This window comes from Culex pipiens, chromosome 1, assembly GCF_016801865.2.
Source record: "Culex pipiens pallens isolate TS chromosome 1, TS_CPP_V2, whole genome shotgun sequence".
Taxonomy (NCBI): Eukaryota; Metazoa; Arthropoda; class Insecta; order Diptera; family Culicidae; genus Culex; species Culex pipiens.
In genome coordinates, this window is record NC_068937.1 from 69,536,339 (window position 1) to 69,552,019 (window position 15,681).

The 15,681-nt window shown below is 37.6% G+C and overlaps 2 long non-coding RNA genes across 2 annotated transcripts; one reads left to right on the forward strand and one right to left on the reverse strand.

The window, feature by feature from the left end:
• Positions 1 to 374: 374 nt before the first annotated feature.
• LOC120426973 (uncharacterized) lies at positions 375 to 2,310 on the reverse strand. Its single transcript, XR_005606792.2, has 4 exons — positions 2,186 to 2,310; positions 1,466 to 1,875; positions 1,014 to 1,392; positions 375 to 948 (listed from the first exon to the last, which is right to left on the reverse strand). It is a non-coding gene; the product is annotated as an uncharacterized LOC120426973 (long non-coding RNA).
• Positions 2,311 to 3,496: 1,186 nt separating this feature from the next.
• Positions 3,497 to 3,895, forward strand: LOC128093561 (uncharacterized). The gene is made up of 2 exons (XR_008212589.1): positions 3,497 to 3,637; positions 3,744 to 3,895. It is a non-coding gene; the product is annotated as an uncharacterized LOC128093561 (long non-coding RNA).
• The last annotated feature ends 11,786 nt before the right edge of the window (positions 3,896 to 15,681 follow it).

Genomic DNA, 15,681 nt, shown 5'->3' on the forward strand with positions numbered 1-15,681 from the left:
TTTTTGAAATTTTTGAAATTTTTAAAATTTTTGAAATTTTTAAAATTTTTGAAATTTTTGATATTTTTGAAATTTTTGAAATTTTTGAAATTTCTGAAATTTTTGAAATTTTCGAAATTTTTTAAATTTTCGAAATTTTTTAAATTTTTGAAATTTTTGAAATTTTTAAAACTTTTGAAATTTTTAAAGATTTTGAATTTTTTGAAATTTATGAAATTTTTGAAATTTTTGAAATTTGATTTTTCTTAATTTTTCTTATTTTTCATATTAAAAAATTGAACTTAGATTTTTTTTAAATATTTTGTTTAAATAGAAAAATATTCAAAAAAACGGTATTACAAATTACGATCGTAATTTCTCGATCCACGATCGAGATTTCTCAACAGTCAAATGACGATCGTAATTTCTCGATGGTAAGTCGTAATTTGTCGATAGTAGATCGAGATTTGTCGATGGTAAGTCGTAATCTTACTATCGAGAAATCTCGTTCGTGAGTCGAGAAATTACGATCGTAATATTACGATCGAATGCAATAATCACCACGCTTGCGTCTGTGGGACTTGGCACTCTTGTATTGTCGGTTACGTTATCCGTGCACAACCGTCAGATCATGTCCGCCTCGCGATTATCAAGTTGCAGAACATCAACCTGGGGACTAATTTTTCTAAAGCGAATGCTGATGTCTTATCGTTTTCGCCATAACCTGTTCACCGACAAAAAAGGTGCAGTCGATTGGAGGCGTAGCGAAAAGAGTTGGACTCTCCGAGCAAAAAAAACACCCTGACCAGCCTTTTTATTTGGTACTGATTAATACATGTTAAATTGAATTAAATTGCCACAGGTGTTATCACTAGGGTCAGAATGTACGAGTACTTCGCACAGTACTTAGCTCGTTCTTCTCGCGATGCTTATGACGACGTATTCACCGGCCCAGACCCGATCCATTTTCTGCAAACATTACAAATTTAGTTTTATTTTAAGCTTAATTTGAATAACTCAATCGTGAAACTCACTTCCAGCATCCGCCTTCTTCATGGCTTGGTCGCTAACGTCTTGCCGCCGGTGCTCGATCAGCATTGACAAGAAGCGGGCCATCAGCGACAGGGAGCGCTGTTCCTTAGGTGGCGGCGGCTGCGTAGATAGCGTCCCGGCGGTTGATAATCCTTGCACGAGCAGCAGCAGGGACTACTGTTACGTCGTTGAAACTAAGTCGTAGTCTACCTGGTGACGAAATGTTCCCTGCAGGTTGGTTTCCGCGGCGCATCGAGGCCGGATCGAACTTCTTGACCGTTGTTGTCACCATAGCAAACCCTAAATCATCCTATTGCGACAAAATTGACTCTTCCTTGGTCTGGATCTACTTTAGTAAAGATTCCTGTTCGTTCCTTGGCCCTGAAAATTCACGGAAAAGAAAGAATTTGAAAAACATAACCTATAGCTTTTATTCGTTTCTCCTTGTACTCACCCACACGTCCCGTTCCGTGGCAGCTCCCATTCCATAGATAGGTTGTATCCGGCAGTCACTTGCTTGTCGAAGAACCATTTCTGGGCCACTGTTCCGGAATCCACTCAAGCAGGTTCAACTCCGGCTACAGGAAATTTTCCTGGGGTGCATCTTAATTTTACCGGAAAGTGATTGTGACTTCCGTCTGTTGGGACTGCGAACCAGCTTGATACTTGATAAAGAACTCGGTCCCGGTTTCATTTGCCGGTTCCTTGGAATGCTAGTGGCGGTGATGGAACCGGGTGCGCTGTCTTGAACGCCGTCTGTAGCAGGACCGGGAACGCAATCGCTACTTTTCGTGTGCGTTTTCCTTTTTTCTTGTTTGTAAACAATATGCAGCGCGCGACGACGACAACTGACAACCTGCACCACTGAAATAAATCGTAAAGTAGAATTTCGTGTTTTTTTCTATCTCGTGAATATGGATGCACATACGGATTTACCGTAGTAAATACATGCGAAATATGCTATATATGTATAGTGACCACCCCGTGCGTCGAGCCCTCCGAGCTACGGAGCTATGGGAAGGTCTTTTCAACACAAAAAAAGACTCGCGCACCACACGACGTTCTTGATGAATCAAAATAATTTTGTTACACGATAAACCTAACGAACTCAATCGTCAACTTGCCATCCAATCAGCGATGATGAAGAAAGGGCTTGAAGCACAAAATAACTCACCGATTAATATAAATAATTTTCAAGATCGACTTTGTTTTATAACTACAGCGCGACTCACTCCTGATTTTCACGATCCCGAAAACAGCACAAAACGAACACCGCAAAAGTCCATCTCACAATCCTGATTTGTTTTTTCTTTCATTTTTTTCTTTTTTTTTCACTTTGCACACAAACACAACCATCCGCTTGCACTGGTGGAACATAATTGAATAATTTCCCCAACCAACACGTCCCTTCACCCACCATTCTTGCAGGCACAATCCTGATTTTTCTTCACTTTATTTGAAGTCATTCAAACGTAGAACAAAACATAAACAACGTTGGATTTAAATACTATCGTTATCATCTCTACAATCCTAAACACCACAAGTCTGTAAGCCTGCAGATTCAATGTTTTTGCTGGTATTTTGGCAACACTTACTCCAATCTGTCAGACGTCAGATGCCAGACGTTAAATCTGCCACCAGGGTTCCTACACATACACACATAAGCCAAATGACATCTCTCGCGGCGAGAGTGTCACTTTTTCCGTCAAGGAACGCACTCACCCGATTGAAATCTCCTCCAGGGCAGCAGGCCATTCCTGCTTTCCTCCGCACCAGGGTCACGTCAACATTCCTTCTTGATTCCCTCCTCTGCCAATTCGCGGTCATCCTCCGGCCAAAGACAACCACTATCACCACAACCAGTATAAGCACAAAAAAAAGCACTCAGAGAAGTCATTCTCTTGGCAAATGTCCCCTCTCACTCTCTCTACCCGCTGAGCACCAAAACATTTGCACAATGGCCGACCAAAGCAACAAAATTAAACACAGCCAACACTAAAATGGCCCAAAAACACCCTATTTTATTAATTTCACGCAATACTCGACACTATTTCGAAAGAACACTCCACGGCGCGTCGACAAGCACGTATTAAACCCGAATCGGTCAGGTTTTACACCGAAAATCGAACGATTTCCTTCCCGATCGCGGAACAACGCGTCTCCAAAAAACAATCAAAGTAGTAGTTTATGCAATAAAGTCCATGTGGAGAATACAGTTGATTTGATAATAATTTGGTAACATAAACTTCAAACGGACTTTTAGGTAATTTGTAATAATACTGTAGAAGGTATTTTATGTTGAGTGTACAGACATTTTAATTGTCTAACGTGATTCTGACAACACTGTGGCGCTTGAGTGGGTTTGACATTTCATTTTGGGGGAGAATGAAAGAGATAGAAGATTGAAGATTGAACGTTCGGCTTTGGTTGCGCTGTTTCCAGCTGTGGTTCATCAGTTCGTTGAAATAATTCGAAGAGAACGGATGTCATTTTTGAGCTGCCCAAGGTGGCGTTTTTATTTGAATTTATTTTCGTGATTCAGAGACGCTGAATTCACGACAATGGCGCGGTTTGGTAGTTATTTGAGTTTGAGTGTGTAGGGATTATGGGTTGCAGGATTGAATATGTAATAAATTATTAAATGAGTATTTATTATAAGATTGATATAATTCATAAATAAGAGTTAAGAGCGCAACAAAAAGTGCGCACCTTCATGAATATTGCCTTTTTAGCTAATTGTAGATTGAGTGCGAGAGCGCGCTAGCGAGCTGCGAGAGAGAACAACGAGCGAGAAAACAACGAGATGCGCGCGGCCGGCGAAAGAGAGAATGAAGATTGTCAAATCAGTTTTGTGGTTAATTTCTGTGGAATAAGACGTGTTGTTTGTTAATTGCAAAATATCTGTGTTTTTATTATAAAAGAAAGTCCCCGATCACGACAGAGTGGTATGGTGAAAGTGAAAGTGTAATTTTGTGAAAATTGACAAGGCTGAGTGCTGCTATGGGAATGCTCAGAGGAAGGTAAGATGGCGGTCGGGACTGCAAGGAAATGCTTAAAGATTTGCATTGGTGTTGGTGCGATAAAGGGCGTAAGAATTGGGGATTGACGGAAAAGTGGAGGTCACGGAATCACGTGGAATTGCGTTCAGACTTGTAGTTGGGTTCGGTGATCTAAAATAGAATCAGTGATTTTAGTGATGTGAACGATTTGACCTGGCTCAGGAAAAGACGAGGGAGTTGCAAGAGATGCCTCCCAAGTTGTGAATGGAAAAAATGAAGCGATAGTTACCCAAACAAAAAAAATATATATCTCCTATTTAAAAAAAAAAAGATGAAAAATGGAGCGAGAGGTTTCCCTATAAAAAAAAATGGAGCGAGAGGTCTCCCAGGAAATGTAAAAAAAAATGGAGCGAGAGGTCTCCTTAAAAAAAAATAAGTGGAGCGAGAGGTCTCCTAACCAATAAAAAAGAAAAGAAAAATGGAGCGAGAAGTCACCCTAAAAAAAAAAAAGAAAGAAGAAAAATAGAGCGAGAGGTCTCCCAGGAAATGTAAAAAAAAAATGGAGCGAGAGGTCTCCTTAAAAAAAAAGTGGAGCGAGAGGTCTCCTTAAAAAAAAAGTGGAGCGAGAGGTCTCCTAACCAATAAAAGAAAAGAAAAATGGAGCGAGTGGTCTCCCTAAAAAAAAAAAAAGAAGAAAAGTGGAGCGAGAGGTCTCCCTACAAAAAAAAAAGCAGGAGGTCTTCTAGGAAAAGTTAAATAAATAGAGCAAGAGGTTTAAGGGTTGAAGAGTTTCAGTCAGTATTGATGCAAGAATCTAAGAAACGGTAGACTCAAGACCTACACGCCTTACATTTGAGCTTTTGATTGAATTCTTGGGAAAACATCGAACAAAGATTACGTCTAGCGAGACGATCGGGAAGAGAAGAGAGATCAAAAAAAGGTTTAAGAGTTTCAGTCAGTATTGTTGCAAGAATCTAAGAAACGGTAGACTCAAGACCTACACGCCTTACATTTGAGCTTTTGATTGAATTCTTGGGAAATATCGAACAAAGATTACGTCAAGCGAGACGATTGAGAAGGGAAGAGAGATCGAAAAAGGGTTTAAGAATTTCAGTCAGTATTGTTGCAAGAATCTAAGAAACGGTAGACTCAAGACCTACACGCCTTACATTTGAGCTTTTGATTGAATTCTTGGGAAATATCGAACAAAGATTACGTCGAGTGAGACGATCGAGAAGGGAAGAGAGATCGAAAAAGGGTTTAAGAATTTCAGTCAGTATTGTTGCAAGAATCTAAGAAACGGTAGACTCAAGACCTACACGCCTTACATTTGAGCTTTTGATTGAATTGTTAGGAAATATCTTGTGAGAAGAGAGATTGGAAAAGGGATTAACAGTTTCATTCAGTATTGTTTCAAGAATCTAAAAAAAAAAACGATAGATTCAAGACCTACACGCCTTACATTTGAGCTTTTGATTGAATTCTTTCAATCGATAGCGGAGATCTAATGCATGCATAATAGTGTTAGTAGAAATTCGTTCTGATAAGTTTTAGAATTTCAGCCTTTTTTTGAAGCGATGGTTGGTGATACGGTAGACTCGTCCTGATTTGAGGTTGAAATTGAATTAAAAAAAATATATATACATAGGCTCATTTGATGTTCGATATTTGGATGATGTAGAAAAGCGTTAGTAGAGGTCTGAGTTTTAGAATTTTATGCTAATTTTGAAGCAATAATTTGAAAAACGGTAGGCTTGATATCTACACGCTTGGATTCGAGCTTGAGATTGAATTTCTAGGTGAAATCGAACAGAATAGAGGAACAACGGATATACATTGTAGGTCAAGGCAATAAGAGTTTTTTTTTATTTTTAAGATTTGATTAGACGACGAGGGGTTTGAACAAGGTAGTTAGGTTGAAAGAGTAGAGGAAAGGGATATTGTGGAGAATACAGTTGATTTGATAATAATTTGGTAACATAAACTTCAAACGGACTTTTAGGTAATTTGTAATAATACTGTAGAAGGTATTTTATGTTGAGTGTACAGACATTTTAATTGTCTAACGTGATTCTGACAACACTGTGGCGCTTGAGTGGGTTTGACATTTCATTTTGGGGGAGAATGAAAGAGATAGAAGATTGAAGATTGAACGTTCGGCTTTGGTTGCGCTGTTTCCAGCTGTGGTTCATCAGTTCGTTGAAATAATTCGAAGAGAACGGATGTCATTTTTGAGCTGCCCAAGGTGGCGTTTTTACAAGCGTTTTTATTTGAATTTATTTTCGTGATTCAGAGACGCTGAATTCACGACAGTCCAAACAGTAGATTTTTTCAGCACGAGTCGTACATAAACGCGACGAGTGCTGAAAAAATCTAATTTTGCACCGAGTTCCGAGATGAGACTCAGAAAACTTAAACTTTCCTGTTTCTTTTTATTTAAGCCGCTGCACAGTGGGCAAAGACGGGTGAAAAAACGGATCTTTTGATGCCGTCAGTTTCTGCCTATCGAAAGTAGGGGAAATATACCCTTTCTCAGCCTATTTCTATTATCGGCCTATCAGCACTTTGATCATGAATTACAGCTTTCATAAAGTGTTTTTGACTATTCCAAAGTAACAAAAGCTCAAATAAAAGTGAGCAAGCAACTTTCCATTATTGGCGTATCCAAAAATGTTTATTTAATAGCGGAAAACTGCAAAAGCGATGAGAATTGGTCGAACGGCTAAGTGTGATTAAAATGGGTATATTTCCCCTATCTAAAGGGTGACGATTCTCGAGATTTTCAATTTTTCGGGAATCGAGAGTTGAATTTGGCCATTTCCCGGGAATTCCCGGGACCCGGGAGTTTTTTTCTATGTCAATAGTGGCAATTATTTAAAAGGAAATATAATAATATGGTTTCTTTTCAATCAATTAAGTTACATTTAATTCATACTTATACTATGAAACGTTAACTTCAGTATCCTCTTTATCTGAGGAACTAAATCGACCATTTGATTTTTTTTTCTGAATCTGCAAATACAAGATCGTTTCTTGTGCGTTTTGGGACTCAAAATTGTAGTTTAAAATGTTAACGAATATTTATTCGCACTGAGTGATTTTTCAAAGGTCCACAAGCTTGTTACATGAACTTCTTATTAGTTTTTTGTGAAGTAAAAAAAATAGCTAATATATGGGTCATTCCTTCTTAAGTGACCACGCGTCCAACATCGACCTTCACCAATTCTGCTCATATTTGGCATGGGGGTTGTTTTTGCCCCAAAAACAAAGAATCCAAAGTTTGGTGACATTTGGTCCACCCCCGCGCCCGTGGCACCCCCCTCTTTTTCTGAGATTTTTGAAAAACCTCATTTTTAAAATGCATTTTGCTAAGAGAAAAGTTTACAAAACGTGAACTTTTGGGTATGCATATTTGAAGATTTTTTGACGTAGAATCGAATGGCGTACTCAAAATTTACGTACAGTGTTGCCAGAAATGAAAATTTTGCGCTTTAGGTTTTAAAATCCTTTGGACGAGCACTTACGGGAAAACTGACAATTGCATTCGATTGCTGAGAGTTTTTTACATTAAATTCAATCAAAAACTCAGGGTAAAATGAATATTTCTTGAGATATCACATTTTTAAGTTGGAAAGCTCTGTATTGCACAGCAAATGTTTTACTTAACCATCAATTTTCAACAGTACATTGCGTGAGAGCATAGTAGGCCTTGAAAATTGAATATTCTTTTTTTCAATTTCTTAACGGAAGCAAGTGAATGTCCCAAAATTGAATTTATGTATGTATGTATTGTATACAATGTATACAATACACAAATACAATGTATACAATACATACATACATAAATTCAATTTTGGGACATTCACTTGCTTCCGTAAAGAAATTGAAAAAACCCGATTTAATCCCACCTGGGGTGAGATAGAGCCTTTCTTACTAAAGAATATAACATTAGTAGAACTTCTTCTTTAAATTCATAACCACGACTTTGTTTATTTATAACGTCAGAAAAGAAAGTCTAATGATGAAAGCAAAGTATTATAAATGATATGCTTTCGAAAAGAAATAAAAAACGCTATTTTCACCAAAAGAATATTTGTAATCGTACATATTCTTAATCAAACAAGAGTTTATGACAAACGCGAGCATAGCCAGCTTCCCATGCGCCAGTGACAACGCACACCGCGGTTTTGGTTTTCTAGCTTCGGTCGAGCCCTTTTGTGTGTTGGTATTTTGGTTCATCGTACCATCGTACCGAACAAAGCAGGCGTAAAGAAAAACCGAGGTAGGGGAACTATTCCCTTTTTCAGCCTATTTATATTATCGGCCTATCAGCATTTTGCTCATGACTTGTCCAAAGTAATAAATAGCTCAAATAAAAGTGAGTAAACAACTCTCCATTGTTGATACACTTGAAAAAGTTGATTTAATAGCGGAAAACGGCAAAAGTGATGATAATTGGTCGAACGGCTTAGAGTGATTAAAATGGGTATATTTCCCCTACAAGTGAACCGCGTGTGCCGCACGGTGCAGAGAAGCTCGCCATTCAGCTTCTACATAAGTGAGAGTGTCAGAAATTGCTATTTTTAAAACCGCACCACAACACACACAATCGCGACTACCTTAAGTAGAAAGCCATTGGCGTCACCAGCATTGAAAACTTTGAAAACGATATAAACGATGAAAAGCTTAGAAAGCTCCTATTGGAATCCAATGAACCCTGTTAAATAAACTTACGACAAATGAAGTCTACATTTAGGCGATTTTAGGAGCGCACGGGAAAAAAATTGATTGTAGCCGGATGAATGTCCTATGTCACAAAAGTTTTTGCATAAACATTGGAAAGTTATGCAAAAACGCATAGGGCAAAAGAAAACGAAAAGCTACGATATCTTACACGTTGTAGGAAACATCGGTAGACAAGCTACTACAAAACGAGTATAAGTCGAGCCACAAAATAGATGCGCCAGCATTCTTGCGCCAGTATTCGAAGCTCAACTTGACAACTTGTCGACTTGGCGACGAAGCGTCAAAAATCGATGCAGTGTGATTTTTTGACGATTTTTCCGATTAAAATTCATGCTGAATCGACATATTTACGACGATGGAAATGACGTCCTGGCTTAAAGTAAAACCTATACCTTTCTTTAGTAAGAAAGGCAAAAAGTAAATCGCTCTAAAAATTGATCCGGATTGCCGATAGATGTCAAATTTGTTTCAGATGCTCACTCATGGTCTGTACAATGAATGTAGAAAAAAATTTCGGATAAAATCAGAAATAAAAAGTGTTGGCGAAGGTCACCAGGTGGGCTTTTACCTTTTTTTAGGGATTTTTTTTCTTTTGGTAGGTTAATCAAACGGCTCTAACTCCAGAACCAGATTATGGATCTGGATGAAAATTTGGGAGGTTGTAGAGCTAGAAAAATGCAAGTTTTGAGATAAATAAAATATATGAAAATGAAAAATTTTGACCATATTTTCATTTGAAAACTGTGTATTTTGTTGAAAAGTCTGGCCGCATCCGAAAACAGATGGATATTTCGAAATTCGGTCTCAAAATGACCCTTGTTCAGCACACCAGCTTTCAAATGCACTTTTAACAATCAGAATCGAAAATAGGAGAGCCGAGGATTACGTGACACAAAATTTGGCAGAAATTTTACCACACACGGACATCACTCGAACTCCACGGAATTTATTTTCTCAAAATTCGAGGGTTGAAGATAGACGAGTTCTGTCAAGGTGAATCGATAGAGCGTCAAAAATCGATGCAGTGTGATTTTTTGACGATTTTTCCGATTAAAATTCATGCTGAATCGACATATTTACGACGATGGAAATGACGTCCTGGCTTAAAGTAAAACCTATACCTTTCTTTAGTAAGAAAGGCAAAAAGTAAATCGCTCTAAAAATTGATCCGGATTGCCGATAGATGTCAAATTTGTTTCAGATGCTCACTCATGGTCTGTACAATGAATGTAGAAAAAAATTTCGGATAAAATCAGAAATAAAAAGTGTTGGCGAAGGTCACCAGGTGGGCTTTTACCTTTTTTTAGGGATTTTTTTTTTCTTTTGGTAGGTTAATCAAACGGCTCTAACTCCAGAACCAGATTATGGATCTGGATGAAAATTTGGGAGGTTGTAGAGCTAGAAAAATGCAAGTTTTGAGATAAATAAAATATATGAAAATGAAAAATTTTGACCATATTTTCATTTGAAAACTGTGTATTTTGTTGAAAAGTCTGGCCGCATCCGAAAACAGATGGATATTTCGAAATTCGGTCTCAAAATGACCCTTGTTCAGCACACCAGCTTTCAAATGCACTTTTAACAATCAGAATCGAAAATAGGAGAGCCGAGGATTACGTGACACAAAATTTGGCAAAAATTTTACCACACACGGACATCACTCGAACTCCACGGAATTTATTTTCTCAAAATTCGAGGGTTGAAGATAGACGAGTTCTGTCAAGGTGAATCGATAGAGCGTCAAAAATCGATGCAGTGTGATTTTTTGACGATTTTTCCGATTAAAATTCATGCTGAATCGACATATTTACGACGATGGAAATGACGTCCTGGCTTAAAGTAAAACCTATACCTTTCTTTAGTAAGAAAGGCAAAAAGTAAATCGCTCTAAAAATTGATCCGGATTGCCGATAGATGTCAAATTTGTTTCAGATGCTCACTCATGGTCTGTACAATGAATGTAGAAAAAAATTTCGGATAAAATCAGAAATAAAAAGTGTTGGCGAAGGTCACCAGGTGGGCTTTTACCTTTTTTTAGGGATTTTTTTTCTTTTGGTAGGTTAATCAAACGGCTCTAACTCCAGAACCAGATTATGGATCTGGATGAAAATTTGGGAGGTTGTAGAGCTAGAAAAATGCAATTTTTGAGATAAATAAAATATATGAAAATGAAAAATTTTGACCATATTTTCATTTGAAAACTGTGTATTTTGTTGAAAAGTCTGGCCGCATCCGAAAACAGATGGATATTTCGAAATTCGGTCTCAAAATGACCCTTGTTCAGCACACCAGCTTTCAAATGCACTTTTAACAATCAGAATCGAAAATAGGGGAGCCGAGGATTACGTGACACAAAATTTGGCAGAAATTTTACCACACACGGACATCACTCGAACTCCACGGAATTTATTTTCTCAAAATTCGAGGGTTGAAGATAGACGAGTTCTGTCAAGGTGAATCGATAGAGCGTCAAAAATCGATGCAGTGTGATTTTTTGACGATTTTTCCGATTAAAATTCATGCTGAATCGACATATTTACGACGATGGAAATGACGTCCTGGCTTAAAGTAAAACCTATACCTTTCTTTAGTAAGAAAGGCAAAAAGTAAATCGCTCTAAAAATTGATCCGGATTGCCGATAGATGTCAAATTTGTTTCAGATGCTCACTCATGGTCTGTACAATGAATGTAGAAAAAAATTTCGGATAAAATCAGAAATAAAAAGTGTTGGCGAAGGTCACCAGGTGGGCTTTTACCTTTTTTTAGGGATTTTTTTTCTTTTGGTAGGTTAATCAAACGGCTCTAACTCCAGAACCAGATTATGGATCTGGATGAAAATTTGGGAGGTTGTAGAGCTAGAAAAATGCAAGTTTTGAGATAAATAAAATATATGAAAATGAAAAATTTTGACCATATTTTCATTTGAAAACTGTGTATTTTGTTGAAAAGTCTGGCCGCATCCGAAAACAGATGGATATTTCGAAATTCGGTCTCAAAATGACCCTTGTTCAGCACACCAGCTTTCAAATGCACTTTTAACAATCAGAATCGAAAATAGGAGAGCCGAGGATTACGTGACACAAAATTTGGCAAAAATTTTACCACACGAGGACATCACTCGAACTCCACGGAATTTATTTTCTCAAAATTCGAGGGTTGAAGATAGACGAGTTCTGTCAAGGTGAATCGATAGAGCGTCAAAAATCGATGCAGTGTGATTTTTTGACGATTTTTCCGATTAAAATTCATGCTGAATCGACATATTTACGACGATGGAAATGACGTCCTGGCTTAAAGTAAAACCTATACCTTTCTTTAGTAAGAAAGGCAAAAAGTAAATCGCTCTAAAAATTGATCCGGATTGCCGATAGATGTCAAATTTGTTTCAGATGCTCACTCATGGTCTGTACAATGAATGTAGAAAAAAATTTCGGATAAAATCAGAAATAAAAAGTGTTGGCGAAGGTCACCAGGTGGGCTTTTACCTTTTTTTAGGGATTTTTTTTCTTTTGGTAGGTTAATCAAACGGCTCTAACTCCAGAACCAGATTATGGATCTGGATGAAAATTTGGGAGGTTGTAGAGCTAGAAAAATGCAAGTTTTGAGATAAATAAAATATATGAAAATGAAAAATTTTGACCATATTTTCATTTGAAAACTGTGTATTTTGTTGAAAAGTCTGGCCGCATCCGAAAACAGATGGATATTTCGAAATTCGGTCTCAAAATGACCCTTGTTCAGCACACCAGCTTTCAAATGCACTTTTAACAATCAGAATCGAAAATAGGAGAGCCGAGGATTACGTGACACAAAATTTGGCAAAAATTTTACCACACACGGACATCACTCGAACTCCACGGAATTTATTTTCTCAAAATTCGAGGGTTGAAGATAGACGAGTTCTGTCAAGGTGAATCGATAGAGCGTCAAAAATCGATGCAGTGTGATTTTTTGACGATTTTTCCGATTAAAATTCATGCTGAATCGACATATTTACGACGATGGAAATGACGTCCTGGCTTAAAGTAAAACCTATACCTTTCTTTAGTAAGAAAGGCAAAAAGAATATTCATTTTTCAAGGCCTACTATGCTCTCACGCAATGTATTGTTGAAAATTGATGGTTACCCAAGTAACCATCCTGCACTAAAAGAAATCATAAATTAGTTGGTAAACGGCATGCACCAGCTAATCAGCTATAAAACAGCTAAGGTGATAGCAAATCAGCTCTAAAACAACTGCTCTAATAAAAGCTGGAATAGAGCTGATTTGAAGCAAACGCTGGCAACACTGTTCTGATTTTTCTTTGAAAAACTGGCACCACTGATAGAATTTTGGGAGCGAGTGCGAGAGTGAGCGAGAAGAGAAACAAAATGATGCACAACTCTCGCTCGCTCGTTCGTAATTTCATCATCATCATCAAAATCAAGGATTGGAACTTCAAAGTGGGATCTACGCTGAGGGTGAGGGAATATCATTCATTCTTCGGACATTGGCTGGAAAGGTGTTTTAAAAATTAACAATTTCTAAGCTGATTCATCCGACTTTGGAAGCGGTCATGGCGTGGTCGTGGTGCTCCTGCTGCAGGTTCAAGATAAAGTGTTCTGAACAGCTTGGATAACTGTGCAATACTTGAATACAATTCATGAATAAATGTGTTTGAGCCTGATCAAATTGTTTAATGTTCTTATCTCTCAAAGAAACATAATTACTCATGGCTTCGAGTGACACAAATTTAGACAAAGACTTTGCTATCATGATTACGAGAGTTACTTATGATAAGTAGCAGTAATTGAAACAGTCCAATCACAACGTTTGAACATTCCCCAAACAGGCGTGACGACACGGGCGCAGGAACCATCAGTAAACCACTTCTGGAATCTGGCATCACATCCCCAACAAAGCAAGTTCAATCAAATAAATCGGCTTCTTCGCTCGGTCAGCTGAGTTGGTAACATGGTAAACAAACTAAAAATAGAATTTAGAGAAGAGTGTGAGAGAGCAATATTTTTGCCTCTCTCAACTTTGTTGACATTTTGCAGGGGTGGAACAACAACAGTAGGGGCCAGCTGGAAATCAGAAATATAAAGTCCAAAATTAGCTGCAAATCAGCTGCAAAAGCGCTTTTCATGCAGATGTCAAAACTCTTTAGCATTAGCTCGCAGCTGTAAAAGCGCTTTTAGTGCTGAACAGTGATTTGTTTTAGTGCTGTTTGGTTACTTGGGTAAGTAAAACATTTGCTGTGCAATACAGAGCTTTCCAACTTAAATATGTGATATCTCAAGAAATATTCATTTTACCCTGAGCAGCGATGGAATAATCATCATCAAAAGAAAATCATTGGACGTTCATCAAGAGAAAAAATCCGAAGGGAGCTTGGCTCTCCTCTCTCGCGCACGAAAGATCGGTAGAATAAATCTAAAAAAATCATCATCTTGATTATTCGGCGGATCATCTTTATCACTACTACACTTGCAAGTGTAACGTCACACGTCGAAAAATGACCTGTCACATTTTGTAGATGGGCAATGTGTGTAAACAAAGTGAAATAAATACTTTTAAGTGGTGCTGACAAGGAAATTCACCAAAAATCATCAGCAGATTGATTTTCTTGGAGAAGTTCGGTAGCGATTTTCTTTTGCGTGATTTGCCTCCTCTCTCTTTCGCGGGTGAAGAAAGTTCGCAAGCGAAATTGATTTTTTTGCGATTATTCCATCCCTGACCCTGAGGTTTTGATTGAATTTAATGTAAAAACTCTCAGTAATCGAATGCAATTGTCAGTTTTTCCGTAAGTGCTCGTCCAAAGGGTTAAAAAAAACATTTTAAAACTTAAAGCTCAAAATTTTCATATCTGGCAACACTGTACGTAAATTTTGAGTACGCCATTCGATTCTACGTCAAAAAATCTTCAAATATGCATACCCAAAAGTTCACGTTTTGTAAACTTTTCTCTTAGCAAAATGCATTTTAAAAATGAGGTTTTTCAAAAATCTCAGAAAAAGAGGGGGGTGCCACGGGCGCGGGGGTAGACCAAATGTCACCAAACTTTGGATTCTTTGTTTTTGGGGCAAAAACAACCCCCATGCCAAATATGAGCAGAATTGGTGAAGGTCGATGTTGGACGCGTGGTCACTTGGGAAGGAATGACCCATATAATTTCCCAGTATCGGGATATTTGCAATACGATAAACAACGACTCAAAACAACAATTTAAGCTTGTTTTTTTTCCTTTTTAAGGTCAACTGTTAATATTCATTGAAGAAATATTTACAGTTATCAGGAAAATCAGAATGTTCTCAATTGGTGGACCTTAACTTTACAATGATTGACAGAGTGTTTTTTCTTAAAATATAATTGAATATTGAGGATGACGTGAAACACAAAATGACTTATTGACATCAAAAAAGAAAATTAGCTTGATACAGCGAAATTACCCTAGGGACTTAAAAAAACAGATTATGAGAGTTGCTATGCTCGATAGAGGATATGAAAATTGAACTTATTTTGAAAAAGCTTTCCCTCTTAGAAATAATAAATAAAAATAATTGTAAAAAACTTTAGATTTCATTTCTGGGGAACTGCTAAGTATCCACAGCTAAAAAAGTAGTGATCCAGCTGCGTGTAAAAGGCCTGGGTGTAAAATAAATATTGCATCATTTTATACAATTTTATGTAATTTTACACCCTGAAATATGTAGCCCATCAGTATGGGAAACCTACTTGACCAAAATGTCAAGCTCATACATGTGTTTATCCTTACAGCTATTCATCGGTCTGATGGCCGAGTGGGCTAAGGCGCCAGTCCTTAATATTGTTGCTGGGTTTGAATCCCGTTGGTTGCAACTTTTTTTGTGTTTGCAAAAAATGTACATGCAGTGTGTAATATTAAGTGTTTATGTTGACGAAGGTGATGTGCATGCTTTTG